Below are 18,904 nucleotides of genomic sequence, written 5' to 3' on the forward strand. Positions count from 1 at the left end.
CTTCTCTCTTCCCTTTTTCCTGACAATTAGTCGCACCATTCCCCAAACCTTAGAAACAGTGACATCATCCTTGTCAACAGCTTGCTACCTTAGGAGTCATTAAATCTGTGTTCAAATGATGGCTCTGCTACTCCATGACTGTGTGACCTAGAGCAGATGGAGATGGCCAACCTTCTGGCTCTTAGTTGGCTTATCTGTAAAATCAAAATCAGGAATCTTTAGTTTTATTTCATTTAAAATAGTCCTCTGACATATCATACAGTCTGACTCTTATTTTCAGAACTTTTTGTTGGAGCAATGGAGAGGATAGAATTAACTATTCATCCTTTAGTCTGTACATGTACACAATTCATTAGTAATTTAAAATTGGAGAAAGTCATTTGGCAAAATTCAGAGGATTACTAGCTTGTTCAAAGTTATAAAACCAGGAGGCATAAGAGAAAGAATTTGAATCCCGGTCTTAAATTCCTAATTTTAAATTTCTCCTTTTGTCCAATCAGCTACAATTTTCTCTCTAACTGGCTGTGTATGTGGAGAAACTGAGGCCAAGAAAGGGGGAGCATCTTGCCCAGAAATACAAGTACTTTAGAGGTTACTCTTGGAAGCAAGCAAAGATTCAGTAAGCTCCAATTCATCCCTGTTCTGTCTACTTTATTCTGCTCCCTTCCCTATAAACAAGCAATTATACCCTCCAGATAGACCAAGTAGAGCTTGCCTTTGTAGTTGTTTCTCTAATGTACATTTTCTTGAACTATCCAGTTTTTGACTTTAGGGTCAAATGGGGAAAATGGGTGGGATCAGCGTTATGAATTGGACCAAAGAAGCAGCAAAGCCAAGTGGTCCCTGTGACTTCCTGACATTGGCTTCATTATCTGTGCATATTCCCTCTTTCCTGAAGGACCCTTAGACCCTCCCCAAACTGCAGACATTCCACACTGCTGAATATTAGTATAGATTCCCACTATTATAATACTTTCCTATTAAAAGGCAGGACACTGAGACACAAGAATGTGACTAGTGACAGTTAGCAGCAGAGCTGATTCTAGAACCAAAGTCTACCAAATATTCTAACCTGGCAAGGGAGGCTGCTGGCTCTATAATCCAAACCAGGACAGGTGTGTCCAGAGTAGGAGCAAGCAAAGGGCAGAGATAGCCTCTTGTATGAGGAATTGCTTTTCATGGTAGGTCTTTACATATCCAGGCTGACCCATTATTGCTACTCCATCACACTGGATTCTGCTTGGGAAGTCTTTCTTCTCCTTACCTGACCAGCTTCTCCAGGCCAACACCTTCCTTTTGGTCACCTCTAAGCCATGCTGGTGACTTCATTCTTGTCACACTCTGATAGACAGAAAACACTTATTTATGAGTCTCCCTTTCCACAGTGTCAGCATGGTATGTGTGTGTGTAGGGGGGGTCACAGTTCTAGAATTGTCCAGCCTCAAACTCATTATACTCTTGCCCTCCTTCTCCTCTCCTGGCCTAGTCTCCCTTCTTTCAACTCCTCTTCTTTGGTTCCTCCTTCTTCAACCTCATCTCAGGCCTCATTTTTGTCTCTCGGTCTTCTTGTTAGACCTCCTTTTTTCTCCCTTTCCCCACCTCCATCCCTTTACTCTTAGACTCTTAACTTTCATCCCAAACAAATCCTTTCATTTCCTGTTTTCTCCCTCCTATCCAAGATCAACCCCCCACACTCTTCATCAACACTTCTATTTTTAAAAATAACCTTTATATTGTATCTGAAAATCAATACTAAGTATTGAGTCCTTGGAAGAAGAGTGGTACAGGCTAGACAACTGAGGTTACGTGACTTGCCCATAGTTACAAAGCTAGGAAGTGTCAGTAGTCATATTTGAATCCAAGATCTCATACCTTCAGGCCTGGTCCACAAATCCAGTGAGCCACCTAGCTACACCATTCCACACCTTTTCATCTTCCTCCTCTTCTTCTTCTCATAAAGCTTCCCACCCTCTCCATAACTTTGTCCGTAACTACCTCCACCCGATTTTTTCTCTTTTTCTGAACCCTTGTACCTCTCCCCTATCTTCTTTAGGGAATGTAAGACTCTCTATTAGAAAAAACAGACCCAGAAGCCAATATGGCAGAGGAGAAGCAGGGAACCTTGAAACCACCAGAAGAATCCTCTCCAACCAATCTTAAAATAACACCACAAAATGAATACAGGAGAAAAAGAACCAACAAGGACACAGAGTGAAGCAACTGTCATGCAGAAAACAATTTAAAAAGTTCTCAACCTGGGCCCAAGCCAGCATTCCAGACCCTGAGATCCTGCCTAAGCCAACAACAGTGCAACACAACACACACCCTTTAAAGTTCCAAGCAAATCTGTGGTGAGGTCCAGAATTCCAGTCTGGAGCAGTCTGTGCAGAGCACCTGATCTGTGTGGGCCTAAAGCTAGGCTAGGAGTTTTCCAGCCTGGGCTTCTCCTAAGGACCTGAATCCCAATTTGGGACAGAACTAAGGGTCAATGTAGTCCCTGAGCTGAGTCCCTGGATCCCTGGTGGGGTCAGTACATAGGCTGTTGGTCTATGGGAGCCTTGGCCTGGCTGGTCCTTGCCAAACCTCAAGATGGAGCCCCAGGGCAGAGTAGTCAAAGATGTGCCTGACCTGATGAAGTCTAGATGAAATCAAAAGCCCCTACCCAAGCCAGAGGCTAGAATTTGAGCCACCAGCAGTATCAAGGGGTAATTGAATCAGCAGTGGTAGATGTCTTTCAGAGCTCACAGGCCTCAGGCCATCATATCACCTTAAAAGAACTGAAACTTGCAGAAACCCAGAAATAAGGTCAAGGGTACATCAAGGAAGAACTGAAATTTAATAGAGTGCCCTATCCACCCTCAGAACAGAGCCTACATTTAAAATAAAAATGAGTGGGGTGGAGCTAAGATGGTGGCTTAGTAGTAGTAAAAGCTGAAACCAATCTGACAGTCCTTCCAAACTATTCTTTAAAAAGCTACTCAAAAGGATAGGAGTCAAAAACCAACAGCCAGAAGGAGAGAGGGGGCTCTCTTCTAAATACAACTTGAATGGTAGACAGAGAGAATCACTTTTAATGGGATAAAGGGTAACCACAAACAAAATTTCACAAAAGGAGCAGCTGGGTAGCTCAGTGGATTGAGAGCCAGGCCTAGAGATAGGAGGTCCTAGGTTTAAATCTGACAATAGGCACTTCCAAGTTGTATGACCCCAGGTAAGACACTTACTCCCCCCCATTAACCTAGCCTGTAATGCTCTTCTGCCATAAAACTAATACACAGTAGTGATTCTAAGACAGAGGTAATTTTTTTAACTGCACATAGAGAAGTGCTGGCTGACCAAAACTCACCTACTGTACCTGGATATGAACCTGGACATAGGCTAACTTCAGGATTGTGTGACCCTGGCCACACCAACAACAGAGCACACTATACCCCAGACCCATTTTCTTCTAGTCCCAGGCCCTGACACCACCCCAAAAGTGAGGCCCCAAATTCCAGTGTGTTTGGCCTTTTCAAGCCTGAACTGTGGTGAAGACCTAGCCCCAGGGCAAAAGAACTCACAGTGCCAGGTCCTGCAAGCCATCAGCAAAGGAGATAGGATCATCATCTTTCAGAATTCCCAGTCCACAGGCAATAAAATGTGGGGGAAATGAACAAACAGTAAAAGAAAGACCCAAAGATAGAAAATGTCTATGGAGACAAAAAAATCAAAACATAGAGTCAACAGGAGAAAGTGAGATTCAGGTAACCATATGCAAAACTTCAAAGAAAAAGGGAAACTGGTATCAAGTGCTGGAAGAACTCAAAAAGGAATTAAAAAATCAAATAAGACAGATCAAAGAAAAATGCAAAAAAGGATGAAAGTAATGCAAAAAGAAAACAATAGCTTAAAAAAATAAAATTGGTCAACTGGAAAGAGGCAAAAAAATCAATAAAGAAAAGAGATACATGAAAAGTAGAAGAAGATATAAAGTGGAAAAGTAAGATGAAAAGGTCATGGAATAAATTCATTCTTTAAAAATAGTATTGGGAGAAGTTCAGACCTCTGAAAACCCTTCCTTACCAATCACAAACTGACTGCTCCTAGGAGACTGAAAATCAAACGTAACAACAAGACAAGGTACATACCAAAAGCTGGAATCTCCATCTTGGTCTAGCACCCAAAAATTGTGCACACCCACACTACACGGGCATGCGCTAGTCAATGACAAATCAGAAATAACTAACTGCCCACCTGGGCTGTCCTAAGCCAAGCTAGAGCCAACCATTGGATTTGTGAGACACAGGAAGTGAGGTAGGGAACAGCCTCTAGGATTCGCGCACTTCCTGTGGAGAGAGCTAGGGGAGTTAGGGGTGTTAGGAGCTTGGAGAGGGAGGATGCCCGCAGACAGCTTTCCTTCAGATCCGTCATGTGAGTTAAGGACTGATTCTTTCCACCTGGGCCTTTGGGCCTAAATCTCCCTCTGCCTTGGTCAGAGGTTGAGTAGCCCCTTTCCCTTTTCTCTTCTCTCCTTCTCTCCCTCTCCTTTCTCTACTTCCAGTGTGATTAAACCCCCATAAACTCCATTCTGACTTGAGTGTTTCATTTTAGGAATTTCATAAGTAAATTCCTTGGCGGCCATTGTTCAATATTACATAAATCCTGTAGCCACAATTTTAGCCATTACAATATTATAACCTCTCCCAGAAGCCTAAAATTTCTACAAATCCAAGAACACTCAGCTTTAAGGGAAAGGTGGAAGGAAGGTCCCAGGACCCCTCCCCACACACACACCTAGAGCAATAAGCCTCCAGTGGCAGCGGGAACTTCTGGGCAGGCAAGGGCACTGGTCTGGAGGGTGTACCTTGTGGGCGGGGCTGTGCCAGGCTCAGAGGGTCGAACACAGGTGGTGGGGAAGGAGCTGGAAAGGGAGCACAGAGCTGGCAGCCTGGACAGAGCTACTAAGACCTTCCATTGTGACCTCTAGCCTTCCAGGAGGTTTTGACCTTAGGGCACATCCAGCCCAACCCAGATGAACTTAATCCCATCAAAAGTCTTCAGACATCAGGGAAGCCCAAACCCCAACAACCCTCCCTCAGGGACTTCTGGATTTTAATTTAATCCAATCAAAAGTCTCCAGAGGACTGGGAAGCTCAAACTACAACAACCCTCCCCCACATACTGTTGGATTTTAATTTAATCCAATCAAAAGTCTCCAGAGGACTGGGAAGCTCAAACTACAACAACCCTCCCCCACATACTGTTGGATTTTAATTTAATCCAATCAAAAGCCTCCAGAGGAAAGGGAAGCTCAAACTACAACACCCCTTTGCCACAGACTGCAGGGAGAGACCTTCTGTCAAAACTCCAAGAGGGGAGACTGACAGAAACCCCCAAAATAAAAAAAATGTGAGTAGCAAGAACACAGACAAATACGGGGAGCAAAGAAAAAGGGGTATGAGCAAACAACAGAAAAAGAAGAAAGAAACTACATTAGACAGCTTCTATAGAGGTAATGAGCAAAGAGCAAACAAAACAGAGGGAGAGCCAAGAGCAAAGGAAAAATCAGAAATCCAAGCGAATTGGATACAGGCTTTGGAAGAACTCAAAATGCAATTCAAAACACAATTAAGAGAGGCTGAAGACAATTGGGAAAAGAACATAAAAACTAAGATAAGTCATCTGGAAACAGAAAATAGCATCTTGAAAGCCAAAATTAATCATCTTGAAAATGAGGCAAAGGAGATGAAAGATGAGGCAAAGGGGATGAAAGATGACCTCCAAAGAAAATCAAAACAGAAGAAGAAAGATGACAAAAAGGGATAAAATCCAGTCTTTAGTAACCAGAGTACAACAACTAGAATTAAGTGACCTCACAATTCAGCAGGATACTATAAAACAAAACCAAAATAATGAAAAAATTGAGGAAAATATGAAACATCTCATTCACAAAACAGAAGATTTAGAAAATCATTCGAGGAGAGACAATTTAAGAATCATTGGTCTACCAGAAGACCATGACAAAAGAAAAGGCCTGGACATAATACTACAGGAAATTATTCAAGAAAACTGCCCTGATATTCTAGAACAAGAGGGAAAAGTGGAGATTGAAAGAATCCAAAGATCACCTCCTGTACTTAATCCCCAACTGACAACACCCAGGAATGTTATAACCAAATTCAAGAAGTATCAGACCAAAGAAAAAATATTACAAGCTTCCAAGAAAAAGTCATTCAGATACCATGGAACGACAGTGAGGATAACACAGGATCTGGCTGCATCTAAATGGAAGGATCAAAAGGCATGGAATAAGACATTCCAGAAAGTAAGGGAACTAGGTCTACAACCAAGAATCAACTACCCAGCAATTATTCTTATATATTCTAAGAATATGACTATATTCTTACAGGGAAAATTATGGTCATTCAAAAAAATAGAATTCCAAGAATTTGTAAAGAAAAGACCAGACCTGAACATAAAATTTGATGTCCAAGCACAGAACTCAAGAGAACCATCAAAAGGTAATTTAAGAATGGGGGAAAAAGAAAAACAAAATAAAACAAAAAAACACAAAAACTTTTTTTAAGAGACTCAATAAGTTAAAATGATATGTATCCCTATAAGAAAAGAGGTCATTGGTAACTCTTAAAAACTGTTGTTATCACCTGGGCAGCTAGAAGAATTACACTTAAAGGGAATAGTGACATACTGTATAGGATTAAACAACAAGACAGAAATACGTATATAGATATATGTATATGTAAATACATATACATGTGTGTATATGTATACAACTAGAGCTAAAAAATGAGGTTAATACTAAAGGAAATGGGAAATGAACAAAAGGAGGTAAATGTATAGGTCACAAAGAAGCTCATGGCAGGAGGGGGGAAGAACATCAATACACTGGAAGGGTAAAGAGGTTGGAAACAGGAAATACTCAACTCTTATGTGCATTGAAATTGACCCAAAGAGGTAAGAACAATCCAATCCATTGGGGCAGAGAATAGATTCATGCCTTATAGGGGAACATAAGGGTAATAAATGAACTGGAGGTGAGGGAAGCAGTATAAAGGAGGGAGAGGGTGGGGGGTAGTTTTAAAAAGACTGCAAAGAAAATAAGAGGGGGAATAAGGAGGGAGGGGGTAGAAAGGGAAGAAAAATAAGGGAGGGAACTAGGGGGGCTGATTAAAAACAAACATTGGTGTAAAAGGAAACAGTGAAAGAAGAAAAGGCAGGACTAGGAGTAGAAATCAAAATGTTGGGAGATATATGGTTGGTAATCATAACTCTGAATGTGAATGGAATGAACTCACCTATAAAATGCAAGCGAATAGAAGAGTGGATTAGAATCCAAAACCCTACCATATGCTGTCTGCAAGAAACACACATGAGGAAGGTAGATACGCATAGGGTGAAAGTAAGAGTATGGAGCCAAATCTATCTATCGGGCATCAACTGATAAAAAGAAGGCAGGAGTCACAATCATGATATCTGACAAAGCCAACGTAAAAATAAATCTAGTTAAAAGAGATAGGGAAAGTAATTACATCTTGATAAAAGGCAGTATAGACAATGAGGAAATATCAGTACTCAACATGTATACACCAAATGGTATAGCATTCAAATTTCTAAAGGAGAAACTAGAGGAGCTCAAGGATGATATAGAGAGGAAAACTATACTAGTGGGAGACCTGAATCTTCCTCTTTCTCAGTGGTTCTCAACCTTTCTAATGCCGTGACCCCACAAAACAGTTCATCATGTTGTGGTGTCCCCAAACCAAAAATTAATTTTAGTGGCTACTTCAAAACTATAATTTTGCAGGGGGCAGCTGGGTAGCTCAGTGAATTGAGAGCTAGGCCTAGAGACGGGAGGTCCTAGGTTCAAATCTGGCCTCAGACACTTCCCAGCTGTGTGACCCTGGGCAAGTCACTTGACCCCCATTGCCTAGCCCTTACCACTCTTCTGCCTTGGAGCCAATATACAGTATTGACTCCAAGATGGAAGGTAAGGGTTTAAAAAAAAACAAAAAAAATATAATTTTGCTATAGATATGATTCAGAATGTAAATACCTGATATGCATTATGTATTCTCATTGCTACAAACCACAGGTTGAGAACTGCTGCTCTATCTGAACTAGAAAAATCAAATAAAAAATAAATAAGAAACAGGTAAGAGAAGTGAATGAAATATCAGAAAAATTTGAGTTAGTAGATATGTGGAGAAAAATAAATAGGGACAAAAAGGAACACACCTTCTTTGCAGCAGAACATTCACAAACATTGACCATGTATTAGGGCATAAAATCATTGCAAAGAAGTGAAAAAGAGCAGAAATAATAAATGCAACCTTCTCAGATCACAATGCAATGAAAATAATAATTAGTAAGGGTACATGGAGAGGTAAATAAAAAATTAATTAGAAATTAAACAATACAATTCTCTAAAACTGGTTAGTCAAAGAACAAATCATAGAAACAATTAATAATTTCATTGAAGAAAATGACAATGATGAGACAGCCTTTCAAAATCTATGGGATGCAGCCAAAGAAGTACTCAGGGGAAAATTTATATTGTCGAGTTCATATATTAACAAATTAGGGAGAGCAGAGGTCAATGAATTGGGCATGCAAATCAAAAAACTATAAAGTGAACAAATTAAAAACACTCAGATGAAGACTAAATTGGAGATCCTAAAAATCAAAGGATAAATTAATAAAACTGAAAGTCAAAGAACTATTGATTTGATAAATAAGACTAGAAGCTGGTACTTTGAAAAAACAAATAAAATTGACAAAGTACTAGTCAGTCTAATTAAAAAAAAAGGAAAGAAAAAACCCAAATTGACAGTATACAAGATGAAAAGGGAAACCTTACCTCTAATGAAGAGGAAATTAAGGCAATTATTAAAAACTATTATGCCCAATTATATGACAACAAATATGGCAATCTAGGTAATATGAATGAATACATACAAAAATATAAATTGTCTAGACTAACAGAGGAAGAAACAGATTACCTAAACAACCACATATCAGAAAAACAAATTGAACAAGCCATCACAGAACACCCTAAGAAAAAATCCCCAGGTCCAGATGGATGCACAAATGAATTCTATCAAACATTCAAAGAACAACTAACTTCATTATTATACAAACTATTTGACAGAATAAGCAAAGAAGGTGTTCTACCAAATTCTTTTTATGACACAAATATGGTACTGATTCCAAAGCCAGGCAGCTCAAAAAGAGATAAAGAAAACTATAGATCAATCTTCCTGATGAATATAAATGCAAAAATCGTAAATAGGATACTAGCAAAAAGACTCCAGCAAGTCATCACAAGGGTTATTCACTATGACCAGGTAGGATGTGAATTTCAAAACTATTCCACCCTAATCAGATCATTCTTCAGAAGATCTGATTTAGCTATTTCCTGATCAATAACAATAGAGATACTTGGAATAACAAAATCAGGTCTTGTAAACTACATTTCTCCTCCCTTCTTAGTTTAACAAGATTAGGAAGGTCTGCATTAAATTCAAGATTTAATTATCTAAGAAAATGGCCTTCAACAGACATGTGCAAAAAAAGGACAGCTCTCTGGGCTGTCCTAAGTCAAGCTTGAGCCACAATTGGCACATGTGAGATGCAGGAAGTAAGGTAGAGAACAGCCTCTGGAATTCTCGTGACTTCCTGTGGAAAGGGTTAGAGTTCAGTTAGATCCTGGAGCTTGAGCTTGGAGGAGCCCCGCAGACAACTTTCCTTCAGACTTGTCACATGAGTGATAAGGACTGACCCCTTTCTTTGCCTTGGCTTTCCAAGGCCTTAACACCCACTTTGGCTCAGCCTGAGGCAGAGTGGTTCTGAGTTAAACTCATTTCCTTCTCTCCCTCTCTCTCTCTCCCTCTAATATTTTCTTCCTCCTGTTGTAATTAAATCACCATAAAAATTTGGCAGCTGACTTAGGTATTTTATTATTTGGGATTTCCCTTGGCAACCATTTAAATTTAGATTTTTTTTCAGTCTCAACCATAATATTCACCCTTTACAGTTTGGCTGACCATGTTGGTATGACAAAATACCCTCAATCTTCCTACATTTCCTAAACATTTTTTCTATTGGGACTATTTTTTAATAGCTTATTTTGATCAGCTGTAAAGGTAAGTAAATGTGGATTTATTTTTTTCTCTTTTCTCCCTCTCTCCTTAAATTAGATAGAACACAGTTGTTTTAAATCTTAGCAACAGAGCCCTAAGGTCCTAGATGGGAGAGCTGTTTCTAAATCTCTTTTCCCTTAGGGAACAACTGCATAGATTAGGAGTGGTTAAAACATGTAGGAAGTTTTGACTTTGTCCTGCTCCCCACGTGTTTTGTGAAGACCATTAGAAAAATAAATACTATATATATATATATATGCATATATATACATATACATATACATATATATATATAAATGAATACTACATATGTTTCGACATTTATATGGCAGTCAAAGAATTAGGGACATTGAGGAATACAGCATACCTCCAACTTTTTATATTATTAGGTAATGCCATTTTTGTACTTCTCAACAATGTGTTTAGAGATGCTAACATAAAAAAATTAATTGAAGCTGAAATTCAGAAAAACACTCAAAAATTGAGGACACAAAAAAACATGCAAGAGAACATGCAAGTCCAATTAGAAAACTTAAAATGTTTCTTACAGGATCAATTGGCAAACATCCACCCTACCAGAAATAGACCTGTTTTAGAACCTTTGAATGAGGAAATTTCCTTCCCCGAAATAGAGATGGAAAACACCTTCCCTATATTTCAGCTAACAGACTGGGTCTCTCATGGTCAGCAAATTTTGGCTGAATTTAATCCCCAAAACCCTTCCACTGCAATCCCAGTTTCTCATGTTCCTTCTACAGAAAACCAAATTCCAGCCCAAAGGAGATCTCGTCCTCCTAGAGAAACTCGTTCTAGTTGAAGTGACCCACAGATACAAAATTCAACTAGAGGCCTATTTCCTCTAAGAAAAGTATCTGAAATAGAACGGAATGGGGATTTGGTGACTTTAAGGCACAATATACCATATACTCCCCAAGAAATAAATGAATTTACATGAAATGTTCCCACATATGAACAAGATCCCTTTCTGGTAACGAAAAAGATGACAGACATTTTTTCAATATAATCTGTCTTACAAAGACAATGAAAACTTGCTACAGGCTTTTTTAACTGAACATGAGAAAAATAAAATAATTGCTCATGTCAACAAGAGCTGGGGGCATAATGCAGCACATTGGCCATCTCAGGATCCTGAATGGGACTATAACAACCCTGATGATTATCTACAACTATACCATCCTTACAGCAATGAGGGAATGTGCAGACAGTACAGATAAGTGGATGGAACTTGAAAAAAATTAAGCAAAATGAGGAAAAAACACCCTCCAGATTCATGGATAGAATAATCGAGTTTGGGGCTAGATACCTGGATTTTGACCTATCTAAAGAAAATAACTTAAGACAATTTGGAAGGATCTTTGTCAATAACTCTTGCAAAGTGATTAAGAATTATTTTGGAATACATTGTCCAAGATGGCCAGAGATGGACCTTGAAGAATTGTGAAAAACAGCTATATATGTTTTAAAGGGAAACAAAGAAAAGGAGGAAGAAAATAATGACATCATAGAGGAAATGAAGAAAGAAATGAGATGTTTAAAAGATAAGATAGCTAAAATAGAAAGTGGGCATGATAATGAAATAATGACACTTGCCCCTTTCCAGAAATCTAATTATCAATCCATTAACTGCCACGTCTGTGGGAAGAAGGGCCATAGAATGGTAGAGTATAGCTCTTTTCTCAAGATTATTGAAAGGAATACATGGTTCAATAACAACTGCAGAAGTGATAATTATAGAAATAACTATGACTATAGAAATAAAAACTTTAGAAACCAAAATTATAGAAATAGAAATTGGGAAAATAATGACAGTTCTCCAAATGAAGAAAATGATAATACCCAACACAATGTCCAACAACAATATATAAAAATGGTGCTCGTCCAAAAAATACTTGAGGGTCTAATGCCCCTCAGGGGTGTGTCCTTTGGGGGGTGCCCAAGGAACATCCCAGATATAATGAAGGTAGTTCTTCTTAGAGTCGATTGATTTTGATGATATTAATTAAACTTTTTCAGTTTTGTCTCCCCTCCAAATAGTAGGAAAGGATGAACAAAAGACTTAAAATTATGATTGGAAAATTATGCACTGAGACCCATTTAAAATGGCCTGAAATTCACCCTCTGGCCCTATTTTATCTTAGAAGCAGGCCTAGAGGAGACCTACACATTTCACTTTTGAGATCCTTTTTGGACATCTGCCTATACAGGCTAAGCCTTTCTCCCTGGCATATACATCACTATTAGGGGGAGATACTACTATTGCTTCTTATACACAGGAATTACAGCACAAACTGCATGAACTCCATAAATCCGCAACTGCAGTACAAGCCAGACCACTAGACTTTTCACTTCATGACCTGAATCCAGGAAACAAGGTGTATATTAAGAATTTCCAGCATACTGGAGTAACTCAGCCTTCCTGGGAGGGACCATTCCAAATATTGTCAACTACTTCAATATCTATAAAGGTTGGAAAGAAGGAATCTTGGAATCATTGCTCACATGTAAGGAGAGCATCTTCTGTTGAGATTGATTGACTATATCCTATCACATGCATTGAAGATTGCTTTTCAAAAACACATTGAATTCCTGATTTTTTCCTTTTCTTTCCCTTAAATTTTATTATTGCTTTTCTTTTGAATATTTGATTTTCCCCCTTTCCTCATTTATTATACTAAAGGTACATACAATTAAATATTTTTCTCTCTCTGCAGTAATATAAGTTATATATATACATACTTGGTATAATATCAATACATACCCCAAAGCTTTAAACTGTGGGAACCTGCCATTAATTGATAAAATGTTATGGGACTATGATTAATGTTTGTGTCTGATTCCAAGAAATGGGATAAAAACAAGGAACACAGACTTAACCTGAATAGTGCCAGAAGAGCACACAGGAAATACTAATGTGGACTTGAGGTTACGGAGCTTGACATATGTTAAGTCGCAGGACTTCCTTGTATCTACACTCTTTGTGAAGTACTCATACAAGTACCAAAATTTGACTATCATGCTGGCTCCCTATATCTCTGAGAATTACTAAACATCAGACCAGGGAATGACTCTTCCCTATCAAAATAGAATTCTAGTTCCTTTCCTTCTTATAGTATGGCAACTACCTGTAGTCTTGGCTGCAAATGGGTAAGGGAAATATTACTGCATTCTGTCCTACAGACTTGTGGGATAGAAATTACTTTAAATTGGACCTGTACAAGGACCCATTATGAATTTATTCTTGCTTACTCAACATTTTATATACATAGATTTTGGTATTTTGATTCTGATTTTTTTATTTTATTTTTTCTTCCTCCCAAAGGTTTAACTTTCTTCCATATTTTTCCCTTTATAAATTTTTTGTTTTTGTTTTTTGGTTTGTGTTGTTTTTATTGTTTTTGAATTCTTTTAATAACTGACTCATACACCCCCATAACTCAACAATGCATCCTTAGCTGAACTGAATTTTTTAACACCCACTTCAGGGAGGGGGATTGTATTGTAATAAAAATCCAAGATTTTGAAATTTTTTTGTTCAAGAAAGATCCTCAAGGAAGAAGCTTGCTAACCCCTAAATCCAGAGAATGAACTGTTGCAGAAAGATGCCAAAAAACCTATATTACATCAAGATGAAGAATGAACCTTGGGGTGTGGTTGATTGAACTGAAGGTTGATTGAATTTATTTTGAATGTACACTCTTCTTCCAAAGGGGACTGCCCCCTAATTGGCTTTTGTCAATGCACCCAGCAAAACATTGGTTTTGTTGTCTCTCTCTCTCTATCTCTCCTATTTTCCCCTTATGTCTAATTATTGTAATTTCATAGTAGGTATGTTTACAAGACCCATTGGAGAGACTAGTCTTCCTCGGGCCTCAGGGGAAATTGGGATTTTCAAAACTATTCCACCCTAATCAGATCATTCTTTAGAAGATCTGATTTAGCTATTTCCTGATCAATAACAATAGAGATACTTGGAATAAAGAATCAGGTCTTGGAAACTACATTTCTCCTCCCTTCTTAGTTTAACAAGATTAGGAAGGTCTGCATTAAACTCAAGATTTAATTATCTGAGAAAATGGCCTTCAACAGACATGTGCAAAAAAAGGACAGACCTCTGGGCTGTCCTAAGTCAAGCTCGAGCCACAATTGGCACATGTGAGATGCAGGAAGTAAGGCAGAGAACAGCCTCTGGAGTTCTTGTGACTTCCTGTGGAGAGGGTTAGAGTTCAGTTAGATCCTGGAGCTTGAACTTGGAGGAGCCCGACAGACAGCTTTCCTTCAGACTTGTCACATGAGTGATAAGGACTGACCCCTTTCTTTGCCTTGGCTTTCCAAGGCCTTAGCGCCCGCCTTGGCTCAGCCTGAGGCAGAGTGGTTCTGAGTTAAACTCCTTTCCTTCTCTCCCTCTTTCCTTCTCTCCCTCTTTCTCTTTCCCTCTAATATTTTCTTCATCCTGTTGTAATTAAATCACCAAAAAAATTTGGCAGCTGACAGGTATTTTATTATTTGGGATTTCCCTTGGCAACCATTTAAATTTAAGTTTTTTCAGTCTCAACCATAATATTCAACCTTTACAAGGATTCATACTAGGAATGCAAGGATGATTCAATATTAGGAAAACCATCCACATTGTTGACCATAATAAGAAACAAATTGACAAAAATCACATGATTATCTCAATAGATGCAGAAAAAACCTTTGATAAAATACAACACTCATTCCTATTGAAAACTCTAGAAAGTATAGGAATACAAGAGCCTTTCATCAAAATAATAAACACTATATGTCTGAAAACCATTAGCAAACATCATCTGCCATGGGGATAAACTAGAAGCCTTCCCAATAAGATCAGGCATGAAACAAGGATGCCCATTATCACCTCTATTATTTAACATTGTACTAGAAACACTAGCAGTAGAAATTAGAGAAGAAAAAGAAATGGAAGGTATTAGAATTGGCAATTAGGAGACCAAGCTATCACTCCTTGAGGATGATATGATAGTATACTTAAGGAATCCTAGAAAATCAACCAAAAAGCTAGTTTAAATAATCAACAACTTTACCAAAGTTGCAGAATACAAAGTAAATCCACATAAGTCATCAGCATTTCTATATATCTCCAACCCATCTCCTCAGCAAGAATTAGAGAAATTCCACTTAAAATCACATTTAAAATCACCTAGACAATATAAAATACTTGGGCATATATCCGCCAAAACAAACACAGGAACTATATGAACACAACTACAAAACACTCTCCACACAATTAAAACTAGACCTAAATAATTGGAGAAACACTTATTGTTTATGGGTAGGATGAGCTAACACAATAAAAATGACAATCCTGCCCAAATTAATTTACTTATTTAGTGCCATACCTATTGAACTACCAAAAAAATTTTATACTGAATTAGAAAAAACCATAACAAAGTTCATTTGGAAGAACAAAAGATCAAGGATATCCAGGGAAATAATGAAAAATATTCAAAGGAAGGAGGACTTGCTGTCCCAGATCTCAAACTATACTTATAAAGCAGTGGTCATCAAAACAATTTGGTACTGGCTAAGAGACAGAAAGGAGAATAACTGGAATAGACTAGGGGTAAATGAACTCAGCAAGATAATCTATGATAAGCCAAAAGATCCCAGCTTTTGGGGACCAAAACCCACTATTTGATAAAACCTGCTGGGAAAACTGAAAGACAGTATTGGAGAGATTAGGTTTGGATCAACATCTCACACCCTACACCAAGATAAACTCAGAATGGGTGAATGATCTGAATATAAAGAAGGAAACTATAAGAAAATTAGGCAAACACAGAATAGTATACATGTCAGGTCTTTGGGAAAGGAAAGACTTTAAAACCAAGCAAGAGCTAGAAAAAAATTACAAAATGTAAAATCAATAATTTTGATTACATCAAATTAAAAAGCTTTTGAACAAACAAAACAAATGTAACTAAAATCAGAAGGGAAGCAACAAATTGGGAAACAATCTTCATAAAAATCTCTGACAAAGTTTTAATTACTCAAATTTACAAAGAGCTAAATCAATTGTACAAAAAATCAAGCCATTCTCCAATTGATAAATGGGCAAGGGACATGAATAGGCAGTTCTCAGATAAAGGAATCAAAACTATTAATAAGCACATGAAAAAGTGCTCTAAATCTCTAATAATCAGAGAAATGCAAATCAAAACAACTCTGAGGTATTACATCATACCTACCATATTGGCTAACATGACAGAAAAGGAAAGTAATGAATGCTGGAGGGGATGTGGCAAAGTCAATACATTAATTCATTGCTGTTGGAGTTGTGAATTGATCCAACCTTTCTGGAGGACAATCTAGAACTATGCCCAAAGGGCACTAAAAGACTGTCTGCCCTTTGTTCCAGCCATAGTATTGCTGGGTTTATACCCCAAAGAGATCATGAGGAAAAAGACATGTAAAAGAATATTAATAGCTTTGCTTTGTGGTGGCAAAAAATTGGAAAATGAGGGGATGCCCTTCAATTGGGGAATGGCTGAACAAATTGTGGTATACATTGGTGATGGAATACTATTGTGTTCAAAGGAATAATAAAGTGGAGGAATTCCATGGGAACTGGAACAACTCCCCAGGAATTGATGCAGAGTGAGAGGAGCAGACCCAGGAGAACGTTGTATACAGAGACTGATACACTGTGGTACAATCGAATGTAATGGACTTCTCCATTAGTGGTAATGCAGTGATCCTGAACAACTCAGAGGGATCTATGAGAAAAAAATGCTGTACACATTCAGAGGAAAAACTGTGGGAGTAGAAACACAGAAGGAAAACAACTACTTGATTACATGGTTTCAAGTGCATATGGTTGGGGATGTAGACTCTAAATGAACATCCTGTTGCAAACACCAGCAACCTGGAAATAGGTTCTGATCAAGGACACAAGTAATACCTAATGAAATTGTGTGTCGGCTATGGGAGGGTGGGTGGAGGGGAGGGAGGGAAATAAAGTGAGTATTGTAACCAAAAAAAATTAAAAAATATATTATTGGGCAAATATAGAAGTTAATGACTTCATGTGACATCCAGAAACAATAAAATCAAATCAAAAGAATGAAAAAATAAAAGAAAATGTGAAATATATCATTGAAAAAACAACTGACCTGGAAAATAGATCTAGGAGAGATCATTTAAAAATGATTGGACTACCTGAAAGTCATGATTTTTAAAAAAGCCTAGACATCATATTACAAGAAATTATCAAAGAAAACTGCCCTGATATTCTTGAACAAGAGGGTAAAATAGAAATCAAGAGAATCCACAGATCACCTTCTGTAATAAATTCCCAAACGACAACTCCCAGGAATATCATAGCCAAGTTCAAGAGTTCCCAGGTCAAGGAGAAAATACTGCAAACAGTCAAAAAGAAACAATTCCAAATGTCACAGCGCCCCAGTCAGAATTACACAGGATCTGGCAGAATCCATATTGAAGTAAAGATTAGAAGGCTTGGAATATGATAATCTATAAGGCAAGGGAACTGGTTTTAAAACCAAGAATCAGCTACCCATCAAAACTGAGTAATATCTTTCAGGGGAAAGGATGGTTATTTAATAAAATATATTTCCAAGCATTCTTGATTAAAGGTAAGAAGTACACAGAAAATCTGGTATCAAAATACAAAATTCAAGAGAAGCATAAAAAGGTAAATAAGAAAAAGAAAAAATGTAAGAGCTTCAAAAAGGTCAAATTATTTATATTCCTATATGGAAAGATATCTACAACTCTTACACATTTTTATCATTGTAATAGTTAGAAGTATACATAGACAGAGGGTGTGTCAGTAAGCTGTTTAAGATTATCGTTTGCTGATCTCTACCCCTCTCTTCCGTTGGCTGTGTAGAATATTTCTATTGTAATTTGTTTCTTCTTTTTCTGCTATTTGCTCATATTTGCCCCTTCTTTGGTCCCTGTATTTGTCTGTGCTCTTGCTCCTCTCATTTTCTTTCTTTCTTTTTTTTTGTTTTGGGGCTGTCAGTCTCCCCTCTTGGAGCTTTGTCAGACCTCTCAGTGCAGTCTCTGAAGGAGTTTGAGCTTCCCTATCCTCTGGAGGCTTTTGATGGGATTAAGTTCAGCTGTGTTGGACCCTAAGTCCTCTGAGGCCAAAACCTTCTGGAAGGCTGGAGCCAAATGGAAGGTCTCAGCCACCAAGGCGCTCTCCAGTTCTCTCCAGCTGCTTCCCCACCACCTGTGTTCAATGCTCTGAGCTTGGCACAGCTCTGCTTACAGGGTACATTCTCTAGTGCAGTGCTTTTGACCACCCAGAGGTTCCTGTCCTTGTGGAGGCCAAGCATTCTGGGGGGGGGGGAGGAGGGGTCCTGTCCTTCCTGAGCTCTGAGGACTCCTGACTGGATTAAGTTCAACTGGTTTGAGCTATGTGTGCCCTGAGGCAAAAACGTCCATTATGGCTTGAGCCAAATGGAAGGAACCAGCCGCCCAGGCTCCCAGCTCTTGGATCTCTCCCTGGCTGCTTCCCTGCCAGCTGTGTTGGATGCTCTGAGTCTGGCACAGCCCTTCCCACAAGGTACACCCCTCTAGACCAGCACCTTTGACTGCTCAGAGGTTCCCACTACTGCTGGGGGCTCAGCACTCTGGGTGGGTGGGGGGAGGGGTCCTGTGACCTTCCTTCTGCCTTCCCTTTAAAACCAAGTATTCTCAGATTCCGGCTTTGGGGGGGGGGTGTGCCTTTTGGATTGAGT

The 18,904-nt window shown here is 38.6% G+C and overlaps 1 long non-coding RNA gene across 22 annotated transcripts in view; it reads right to left on the reverse strand.

The window, feature by feature from the left end:
• LOC103098510 (uncharacterized) overlaps window positions 1-18,904 on the reverse strand; it is a 143,087-nt gene that overhangs the window by 105,648 nt on the left and 18,535 nt on the right. For 18 of the 22 annotated variants that reach the window (XR_008914595.1, XR_008914574.1, XR_008914575.1 and 15 more), the window contains exon 1: window positions 1-18,904. This exon is cut by the window's right edge. This is a non-coding gene — a long non-coding RNA (uncharacterized LOC103098510). The other 4 variants (XR_008914569.1, XR_008914566.1, XR_008914571.1 and 1 more) reach the window with 4 other exon arrangements.

Source organism: Monodelphis domestica, chromosome X, assembly GCF_027887165.1.
Source record: "Monodelphis domestica isolate mMonDom1 chromosome X, mMonDom1.pri, whole genome shotgun sequence".
NCBI lineage: Eukaryota > Metazoa > Chordata > Mammalia > Didelphimorphia > Didelphidae > Monodelphis > Monodelphis domestica.